Genomic DNA, 11326 nt, shown 5'->3' on the forward strand with positions numbered 1-11326 from the left:
TAATGATTAATGGCCAAACAGCGAGCTGGAATAATGATTAATGGCCAAACAGCGAGCTGGAATAACAATTGATAGCCAATATGCGATCTGGAATAGTAATTAATAGCCAATCTGCGAGCTGGAATAGTGTTTAATAGCCAATCTGCGAGCTAGAATATCGATTAATATCCAATCTGCGAGCTGGAATAGTGTTTAATAGCCAATCAGCGAGATAGAATATCGATTAATAGCCAATCTACGAGCTGGAATACTGATTAAGAGCCATACAACTAGCTGGAATAACGATTAATAGCCAATCTGCGAGTTGGAATAGTGATAACTAGCCAATCAGCAAGCTAGAATAGTTAGTAGTAGCCAATCTGCGAGCAGAAATAGTGATTAATAGCTGATCAGCGAGCTGGAATAATGATTAATAGCCAATCAGCGAGCTGGTATAGTGATTAATACTCAATCAGCGAGCTGATATGGTGATTAATAGCCAGTCATTGAACTAGAATAACGAGTAATAGCCAATCTACGAGCTGATATGGTGATTAATAGCCAGCCATTGAACTAGAATAACGAGTAATAGCCAATCTGCGAGCTGAAATAGTGATAATTAGCCAATCAGCGAGCTGGAATAGTGATTGATAGCCAATCTGGGAGATAGAATAGTGATTGATAGCTAATCAGCGAGCTGGTACAGAGATTAATAGCCACCCAGCGAGCTAGAATAACGATTAATAGCCAACCAGCGAGTTGGAATAGTGATTAATAGCCAACCAGTGAGCTGGAATAACGATTAATAGCCAGTCAACAAGATGGAATAGGGATTAGTGGCCAATCAGCACACTGAAATAGTGATTAATAGCTAATCTGTGAGCTGGCATAGTGATTGATAGCCAATCAGTGAACTAGAATAATGATTAATAGCCAATTTGCAAGCTGGAATAGGGATTAATAGCTAATCAGCGAGCTGGAATAGTGATTAATAGCCAAGACAGCATGCTGGAATAGCAATTAATAACTAATCAGCGAGCCGGGATAGTGATTAAACGGCCAATCAGCTAGCTGGAATAACGAATACTAGCCAATCTACGAGCTGGAATAGTGATTAATAGCCAATCAGCGTGCTGTTATAGCAATCAATACTAGTCAACAAACTGGAATAGCGATTAATAGCCAATGAGCGAGCTAGAATAATGATTAAGAGCCAATCAGTGAGCTGGAATAACGGTTAATAGCCAATCTGCGAGCTGGAATAGTAATCAATAGCCAACTAGCGAGCAGGAATAGTGATTCGTAGCCATTCAGCGAGCTGGAATAACGAATAATAGCCAATCTGCGAGCTAGAATAGTGATTAATAGCCAATCAGCGAGCTGAAATAGTGATTAATAGCCAGTCAGTGAGCTGAAATAGCGATTAATATCCAATATAAGAACTGGAATAGTTATTAATAGCCAATTAATTAGGTGGAATAGTGATTAATAGCGATTAATATCCAATATGCGAACTGGAATAGTGATTAATAGCCAATCAGCTAGCTGGAATAGTGATTAATAGCCAGTCAGTGACATAGCGATTAATATCCAATATAAGAACTGGAATAGTGATTAATAGCCAATTAATTAGGTGGAATAGTGATTAATAGCGATTAATATCCAATATGCGAACTGGAATAGTGATCAATACCCAATTAGCGAGCTGGAATAGCGACTGATAACAAATCGCCAATTATGGAAGAAAAGCAAACCTTAAACATAAAATGAATACACAGAAGTAACACGTCTCTTGGGCTTAGCTGTTATTTAAAACGGAAATACATTATTGTAGGATTTCACGAAATAAGGATTTATGTGGCATCTCCATGATACAGTATGTAGTTTCCCAGTGTGACAATAAGAACTTTTACAAAATGCAATTGTAAAATCCCCTAGGTGAAATATTATCATGTTGGTAATAAGCTACTTCAGGTTCAGGTTCAGGTTCTGGGGTGAGGCATAGCCTTTACAACGGCGCCTCTGTGTCTTTTAGTTTTGTGTGTTCCTTATTTTCACTAGTTTTTCTCTTTTCATCCACATTTGTTGTAGTATATTTTTCTTATTTTCAATATTCTCTTCACAAAAAAGGAATTTTCCAACTGTTTGTGCACTGTCTTCTTCGTATGGTTGTTGAAGCTCGATTGCTTTTATTCTTATATCACTAAACTGTGGACAATATAATATAAAGTGGTTAGCATTTTCTTCTACATCACAGAATACACAGTTTATATTTCCATCTTGGTGTCTGTTTCTTATATTCAAGCCCAATGAGTTTGTCCTTGCTCTAAATAATAAAATTGACGAAAATGTATTGTCATACACTTCCTCCTCCTTGATTTCACTTTTCCAGTTTTTATACAAAATTAAACTCTCCTTACACTCCATTTCACTCTTCCATTTGCTTGTGTCCCATTCTCTTGTTCTCTTCTTTATGTCCTCTTTCGTACATCTCTTGACTTCTCTCATCGCCATCCCACATTCTTCAGCATACTTCTTCACATGCATCCACCACTTCCTCTCTTTTTCTTCCATATCATTGACTATTGCTGTAAGTAGGTCCTTTTCTCCCTTAAAAATGCTATTAAGGTACCTCAGCTTACCATCCATTACCCTTGTTTTCATAGCTGATGCTCCTACATCCCCTCTCAAGGCTACAATTGCTGTATTCTTTACAGCCCCTAACATCCTTCTATACACTCCATTCTCTATTCTCTGCAACTTTTCTATTTCCGTTTCTGTTAAGTTAATCACATTTGTTCCATATAATATAGAGGGTAGTGCTACACTTTTCCAGTATGTTTTTCCTATCAGTATCTTATTACAGCTTTTTTCTATGATCGAATATGTAAGATTGGCTAGCTTTTGCGCCTTAACTATCATTTCACTTTTCTGTGTTTTGAACATATTCCTACCATCATCTACCTTGATACCTAGGTATTTAATATTGCTTACTACTCTTATTCCCTCTATATTATCTGGTTTCTCCTTCATATTATATATAAGTACGCTACTTTTGTCTCTATTTATGTCTAAACCACACTGCTTTCCTATATCTATCACTTTCCTTATGTTTAATTCAGCATCCTCTATATTCTCAGCAAGCACTAGGACATCATCAGCAAAAAATAATACTACTAGCTTTATAATATCATTTTTAAAACCATTACCTTCCCTTTCTACTTGTTTTATAATCTGATAAGTAATTAATTTGAATAATGTTGTAGAGGCAGTACAGCCTTGTTTTATTCCACTACTTACGCTCAATTTTTGTTCTACTCTTTCCCCTATGTCTAACGTAGTCGAGTCTCCCACATACACTACAGCTATAGAGTTAATTATACTAGTATGTACTTTGTATTGCTTTAATGTTTCTATCAGTGCTTCCCTTTTTATGGAATCGAAAGCTTTTTTGAAATCTAAAGAGGCCACTATGAGTTTTTTCTTATTTTTGAAAGTTTCTTCGACCATGTATTGTAAGATGAATATATTATCCTCAATCCTTCCTCCTACTTTAAAGTATTAAAAGCAACCCCACCATTCAAACTAATATTATAAATAAATATAATTCTATCCTATTTCACTGAATAACTTGGAGAACTTTCCTTGCAACCCCCCCCCCCCCAAGATATAGAAAATTCATTGGCCCCCGTAGTATTCTGACCATCCTCTATTCCTAACCTTAGGATAAAAAGCCCTTGAAGTAAACCCCCATGGCCCAGCCCCATGGGAGACAAAAAATGTGAAAATCATATAGAGCACGAAAATACAGTAATACCATAAACTCCCGTGGATTTTAAATTACAACTGTCAGAGACCTTATTCAAAAAATACCCAACCGAACCTCCAGTCACAGTCACAAGTAATTCCTATCACACTGTCGAATCATAAAATGTCTTCATAGCACAAAATCTTTCTATGTGCCAGACTTCCCCCATAGCTCCTCTTCATAGAGATTTATGTAGCCGACTGTACCTGTTCAACACAACCAGAGATAACGTAATCACCTGTTACTAAGAACCAGCTGTTGTGTGACATCAATTATATATTCTGCTGCGTCGTTAGAGAAGTATATACTGGTTATCTCTGCTCCTCGCGACTTCCTACTTTTCTGTAATGTGATCCATTTCTAGTTATTAAAATCATGTGTAAATGAAAGTGAGTCTTAGGCCTATTTCTTTTACTTTTTATGCCTAAAAGGTTCCTTGACGTGTTAGGCATAGCATGGTCGAATGAATACAGCTATTAGATGTAAAACAATTAATTAATGGCAGATGTTGTAAACAAATTCTCACATTTAATGTCACCTTTTTAATAACTATCAGATTAAGAGATTATAAGTGATTCACACATGGAGATGACGTGACGAAAAAGCAATGAAAAAATTATTAAATGAGAGAGAGAGAGAGAGAGAGAGAGAGAGAGAGAGAGAGAGAGAGAGAGAGAGAGAGAGAGAGAGAGAGAGAGAGAGGAAATAATAGTGAATTAATGTGACTACTTTGACCTTTTTAAAGCTCACAAGAACCAGAAATTGTTTCAGATTAAATAAAAGAATTCTTGCAGCGAATGTTTTTGTTGAACTTACTGATGCTGACAAGGATCTGTCTTCATAGTTTATATATGACAGATCTATTTTACCGTTGTTACTAATCTTGAGATATTTTATATTCTTTATCAATACTTCTCTTGTAGTTTATTTATTTTCTTATTTCCTTTCCTCACTAGGCTATTTTGCCCTGTTGGACCCCTTGACTTTATAAAATCTTGCTTTTCCAACTAGGGTTGTGCTTAGCTAATAATAATAATAATAATAATAATAATAACTAGCAGCTGCAACTCGGGACGGATTTTGTTAATGAGATCAGCATTGTCCCTCATTGATGTCGCTCACTATCACGCGGTTTACTGTAATGGTGCTACATTTAACATCATATTTAAGAAGACTATATGATAGCTGTGTCTTTTCAATTGTAGATATTACCATGACATTTGACAGGAACGGAGAAACTATGTTTCACATCAATCCCTGAAATTTTCATTTGGATATGTGAATTATTCTAGGAACAATCTACTCCACCGCCAAAACTAACCATTCAACCCATACTGAATTAAATGTTTGCTGTGGCTATTCTATGGCAGACATCAACATGAAAAACGGTAAGGAGACAGCAAATATTCATCCCATTAATTCCTGAAAATTTCATTTAGATATGTGAAGTATTCTACGAGTAATTTACGGCGCCGCCGAGAATCGGCTTCCCGTAGATATCGAAAAATGGCTACTGTGACTTTTTATGGCAAGTATCGATAGAATTATGGGTATGATTGTAGTTCACATAACACCCATCAAACCCTGTGAAAATCATTTGGATATCTGTAAAAATCTAGGAGTAGTTTGCGGCTCCTCACTGAAATTTTAGCTAAAAATTGTCACTTACGAATAAAAGTGACAGTCAGAGCAGGTATGAACTTGAAAATTGGCAGAAACAAAGCTTATCTATATATATATATATATATATATATATATATATATATATATATATATATATATATATATATATATATGTGTGTATATATATATATATGTGTGTATATATATATATATATATATATATATATATATATATATATATATGTATATATATATAATCCCTAAAAATTTCATTTGAATATAATTTATTTATCAGCTGCTCTCTTCCTCCCGCTCCCCAACGGCGGTAATAATAAAAGGGAATGACTGGGCTATGGCTTGTGTGTCTCGTTCACTTAATATATTTTGGCATTTCATATAAGGTCACTCACTCCCTTCGCGACAATAATAATAATAATAATAATAATAATAATAATAATAATAATAATAATAATAATAATAATAATAGCCTTAAAAACTGCGAGAAATTTGCCATGTAAGATTCTACAATTCTAAAAACACCCTCCTATTCTTCTGAAATTATGTAGGCCAGAGTTTTTAAAGTTATCATATACATAAAAGAGTTCTACCTTAATTTTAGGATCGTAGCCATCGTAAAATCTAAGAGTCAGTCTCTATGTGGGGTAGAAATTTATTTTCATTGCTCAGAGATTGTATATGGATTTCATTCAACAACAACAACAAAATTATTATTATTATTATTATTATTATTATTATTATTATTATTATTATTATTATTATTATTATTACTCCCTTGGCTTAAATCGAAACTTTTGTGAAGTGTATCTATTCATCCCTGTCTGTTTGTTAGTTCAGTTATTTGTTCGTGAGCAACTTTCCACAAAAACTACCGTACCGGTTTTGACCAAACTTGTTAGTCATGTTAGGTATGATACAAGGGTGAACCTGTAACATGCTGGATAAAGTACATCAAAATACAAGTACGCAGCAGTACTTTAAAAACAATCGCAAGGGCAAATATTTTGTTAAGTTTATTTTTTGTTCGTGAACATCACGCAAAACTACGGAACCAATTTCAACAAAACTTGGAGGACCTGTGGGTTATGACCCAAGGACAAATTTATTAGATTTTGAAGATAATACATTCAAGTACAATTACGCTGTGGAGTTAAAGAGCATAATAAGACTGCTTGGCGCGGCGAAGGTATGTTCTCTACTGAGTGCCCATTTAGTTCTTTTTGTGGCAAAATGAATGTTGTGGTATTCTAGATTGTAATCTTGTAATAACTGACTATCACCAAGCTTTGGGATGGTAGCCTACGCTGTAGGAGGCTTGTAACCGCATTCAATAATAATAATAATAATAATAATAATAATAATAATAATAATAATAATAATAATAAGAAGAAGAAGAAGAAGAATAATAATACTTTTTCTAAGTAACGATTCCTATAGGATTTTTTTTTTTTAATTTTTCTTCGCAGAAAATATTGAAAATAGTCTTGACATTGTAATAAAAATGTCAATGGTCTTTGATTTCCATAATTATGAGCTGAAAGATTAATTGAACTTCCGCATTTTCAACTTTACCAGACTGACGTTCCCAGAGGCTTCATGGCCCAACATGAAGTTAACCTTGAGTTATTGTACTACCGTCGAGTAATGGCAGCGAGGTATTGTTGTCATACTAATAATCTTATTACTCGGATTATACCTGTATTTCTCTACCCGGATGCTGTTTATTATTATTATTATTATTATTATTATTATTATTATTATTATTATTATTATTATTATTATTGCTTGCTAAGCTACAACCCAATTTGGAAAGCAGGATACTATAAGCCCAGTGGCCCCAACGGGAAACAATAGCCCACTGAGGAAAGGAAACGAGGAAAAATAAAATATTTTAAGAACAGTAACAACATTGAAATAAATATTTCCTATGTAAACTATAAAAGCTTTAACAAAACAAGAGGAAGAGAAATGAGATAGAATAGTGCGCCCGAGTGTACTCTTAAGCAAGAGAACTCTAACCCAAAAGGCTATGAATGCGATTTCAAGTGTTTTTAGATGGAAATGACAGTGATTGAATAATCTGGTTGTGGTACCCCGTTAGAAAGGAGCCTGCTTAACAATCTGCTACACAAGTTCTAGACCCACTCAAGCTCGATAGATTCTTGTAGTTTCTGCAACCTCACCATCCTTGTAAGATAAGGATGAGGGATGCAAGGGAGCCTATAGGTCCACCTGGCAAGTCATCAGTAGCAATTGCCTGGCTCTCCCTGGTCCTACCTTGGATGAAGACGGGGCTTGGACGCTGATCATATATATATATATGGTCAGTCTCAAGGACATTGTCCTGTCCCTTGCCTCTGCCATTCATGAGCGTCCTTAAAACCTTTAACTGGTAACATAGAAGGGATTTCTAATCAAAATTTATAAGGATGACTAATCATCTTCGTGGTCAGCCACAGTAATTGGTTTCTTAATTAAAACAACAACATAACACTCTTAGTTTCACTTTCTTTGCTCAAGGGGTTAGCTACTGCAATATAATTGTTCAGTGGCTACTTTCCTCTTGGTAAGGGTAAAAGAGACTCTTAATCTACACTTTTAAAAATTTGCCGTAATAAAAAAAAAGAAAAAAAAACGGTGAAAATCCTGGAATAGATGTTGCCAGGTATTTACCGTTTTGAAAACAGATATATTGACGCAAAGGAGTGATATTACAGTCACCAGCCCGTATAAGATAATAACGAAATAGGGTAAAATTACGGTCGCCTTTATTTTACTGAAGTACGGTTGAGAGCAGGGTATTTTCGGAGGATTTCCGGTTGAATATACGGGTTCTTCAACAGGGAATGGTAAGCAGTTCCTCTAGGAGAAGGACACTCCAAAATCAAACCATTTTTCTCTAGTCTTGGGTAGTGCCATAGCCTCTATACCATGGTCTTCCACTGTCTTGAGGGCATAGTTCTCTTGCTTGAGGGTATACTCGGGTACACTATTCTATCTTATTTCTCTGCCTCTTGTTTTTTTCCTTAAGTTTTTATAGTTTATATATGATATATCTATTCCAATGTTGTTACTGTTTTTAAGATATTAGATTTTAATTGTTAATTACTGCTCTTGTTTGTTTATCTAATTATTTCCTTTCCTCGCTGAGCTATTTTCCCTCTTGGATCCCCGAGGCTTATAGAATCCTGCTTTTCCAAGTAGGGATGTAGCTCAGCAAGTGCTACTACTAATAATGAGAGAAAACCACAGAAAAATGTCTCTAAATAAAGAAGCTAAAGTGCTTTATGGATAATAATTTCGCAACAGCAAATTACAATTTACTACGAAGTTTAGAGTGTACATTCTCTTCCTACAAAGGTTTCATCATTTAATTCTTTACAATCTATAACCCTTTGCAATGTGTCTTATTACTTCAACAAGATTACAACGTCGATTAAAAAATATAGAAAATGTATAACATTTGGTGAGCGTTCAGTCATTGATTTTTCCTTAGTGAAGCCAATCACTCTTCTGTACAAATTAATTATTTGTCGAAGACTGTCGTTATGTACAATAGTATGCAAGGGAATAGAGGATTTATCTGCAGCCCATCTTAATAAACTGCTGTGAACTTAATTGTCTTTCCCCATTATGGTAAAACACACACACACACACACACACACACACACACACACACACACACACACACATATGTATGTATATATATATATATATATATATATATATATATATATATATATATATATATATATATATATATATATATATAATATATATATATATATATATGCGCATATATATATATATATATATATATATATATATATATATATATATATACGTGCATATATATATATATATATATATATATATATATATATACATATATATATATACGTATATATATATATATATATATATATATATATATATATATATATATATATATATATATATATATATAGTATATATAATTTATATATGAATATATATTGCATTATGCATAAAGTATACTTTTAAACACATAAGTGCCCATAGTTCTGTCAATTCACTATTTTACCTTTTCAAGTATCGCAACCTTTTCTATTTTTGTTATCGTTACATTTCCTCTTAGAGAGAACAGAAATTTACACACAGACGTTTGCCATCTCATTTACTATTGAGAGATGACGGAAGAATTATTGAAGTATGCGCCCAAAACAGATGACAATAGTAAGATTGATTACACTTTTCATCATCGATATATGTTGTCCTTCAATAACATAACGTTTGATGTCATACTAACGTCTGTTGCTTAAATAGAATGATTACGGCAATGACTTACTCCTCGTTTTCCTACAATTATTTTTATATGCATTACGTAACATCCTCCTCCAAGTACATTATATTTCTGTTTACTCGTCACTTTAGCTCTCCTAATCTATAGCAGGGTGAAATAGTAGCCTGCTTGGCAATTAATACTAGCTAGATCTTCTCTGATCTGATGTAAGACTGGCTTATTTTACCGTAAAACCTTGGCGCTAGAATCGCAAATGCAACTGACGGCATAGCCCAGATAATAGCGTCGAACTGTGCAACTTTGAACTTCAAGAGATGCCCCGAAGGTGTGTTCGCTTCCCTTGGAAGAATTCTCTGCGTCACAATGAGCTTTTGTGCTTCACATTTCTTTTGCGATTATATTAAGATAACAAAGTCTTTTCTAATCACTCGAGAGATTATCTAAAACACAGGAATTTTGCAGCACTTAAATCTGTGTGAGAAAATTATTCCGATCAAAACCACAGACATGATGCAACACACTTCACCGAATTGCAACTTTCGTTTTCAGCGAAGCACTCTCGCAATGTCTAGTTGCATTGCGAGCAGAGAAATTTCCCGAAATCGAAGTCTATACGATTTACTCACCAGTCAAAGCGAGCAGGAAGACGTCGAGAATGAGATGGAAGCGTTGATGTCACCACGGAAACAGAGATCGCACAGCTCATTCCACTCGCGGTCTATCGAAGACTGTCACTAAAGAAGAGGACGAAGTCTACTGTAAACCTCTAAGGTGAGACGCGTGGCAGTGTGCGTCCTGCAGGATGGCGCTCCTACCACCAACCAGGGCTCCCAAGGTAATCTGTAACTGACTTGGATCTTACAGGAGTTTTCTTGATATATTTCGATCCCGTGACATACTGTAGATATTTCTAAAGTCGAAAGAAATTAAATCTTGGATATTTAACTCCGCCAACGAAGTTGGGGGGAGGTTATGTTTTCTCCCCTGTTTGTCTGTTTGTTCGCTTGTTTATTTGTGAACAACTTCCTGGCTACAATTTCCCTCATAGAGTAGTGAGAATTAATTATTATGCCGAGACGTGGAAGTGATTCTATTTTGAAAGTCCAAGGTCAAAGGTCAAGGTTAAGGTCGAACAAAAGGTCGACCGAATTAACCTTAACCTTAACCCCAAGTTTGCACCAGGTTGTAACACAGACTTCAAATACACCTACGGTCTAAATTGATTTTGGGAAAGGCAAGTTGGTTTCGAGAAATAAGCTACAGTGGCGGAAGTCTACACTCAGTGTTTTTCTAGGAAATATAGGAGTGCCGATGTCTTTACTGATTTGTTTTATGGCTTATCGCTGAGCTTTTCATAACCAGAGTTAAAGCAGTACCGGGAGATCTTTACATTTTGATATGTTACTGATTATTTATTTGGTAAACTACAAATGATGATCAGATAGTTATTTTAATACTTATATTTTACGGTTTTGAGAATAATCCAACATTTTGACATTTGAGTAAACTAACATATCTTGAAATTATATATAAAAAAGAAGCATTTACAGTATTTGGAATCTCTTAACTCTTCATAATTTAATTTTCGTCAAATTTTCAGTAGCGAGACCATGAGA

General features: G+C 34.7%; 1 protein-coding gene across 1 annotated transcript in view; it reads right to left on the reverse strand.

Moving 5' to 3' along the window:
- Positions 1 to 10491, reverse strand: part of LOC137621224 (Na(+)/citrate cotransporter-like) — a 50156-nt gene extending 39665 nt beyond the window's left edge. Inside the window, exon 1 of the mRNA XM_068351624.1 lies at positions 10337 to 10491. The gene's annotated coding sequence lies outside the window, so the exon portion shown is untranslated. The remainder of the gene's footprint in view (positions 1 to 10336) is intronic.
- Positions 10492 to 11326: the final 835 nt, after the last annotated feature.

Source organism: Palaemon carinicauda, chromosome 27, assembly GCF_036898095.1.
Source record: "Palaemon carinicauda isolate YSFRI2023 chromosome 27, ASM3689809v2, whole genome shotgun sequence".
Classification (NCBI taxonomy): Eukaryota; Metazoa; Arthropoda; class Malacostraca; order Decapoda; family Palaemonidae; genus Palaemon; species Palaemon carinicauda.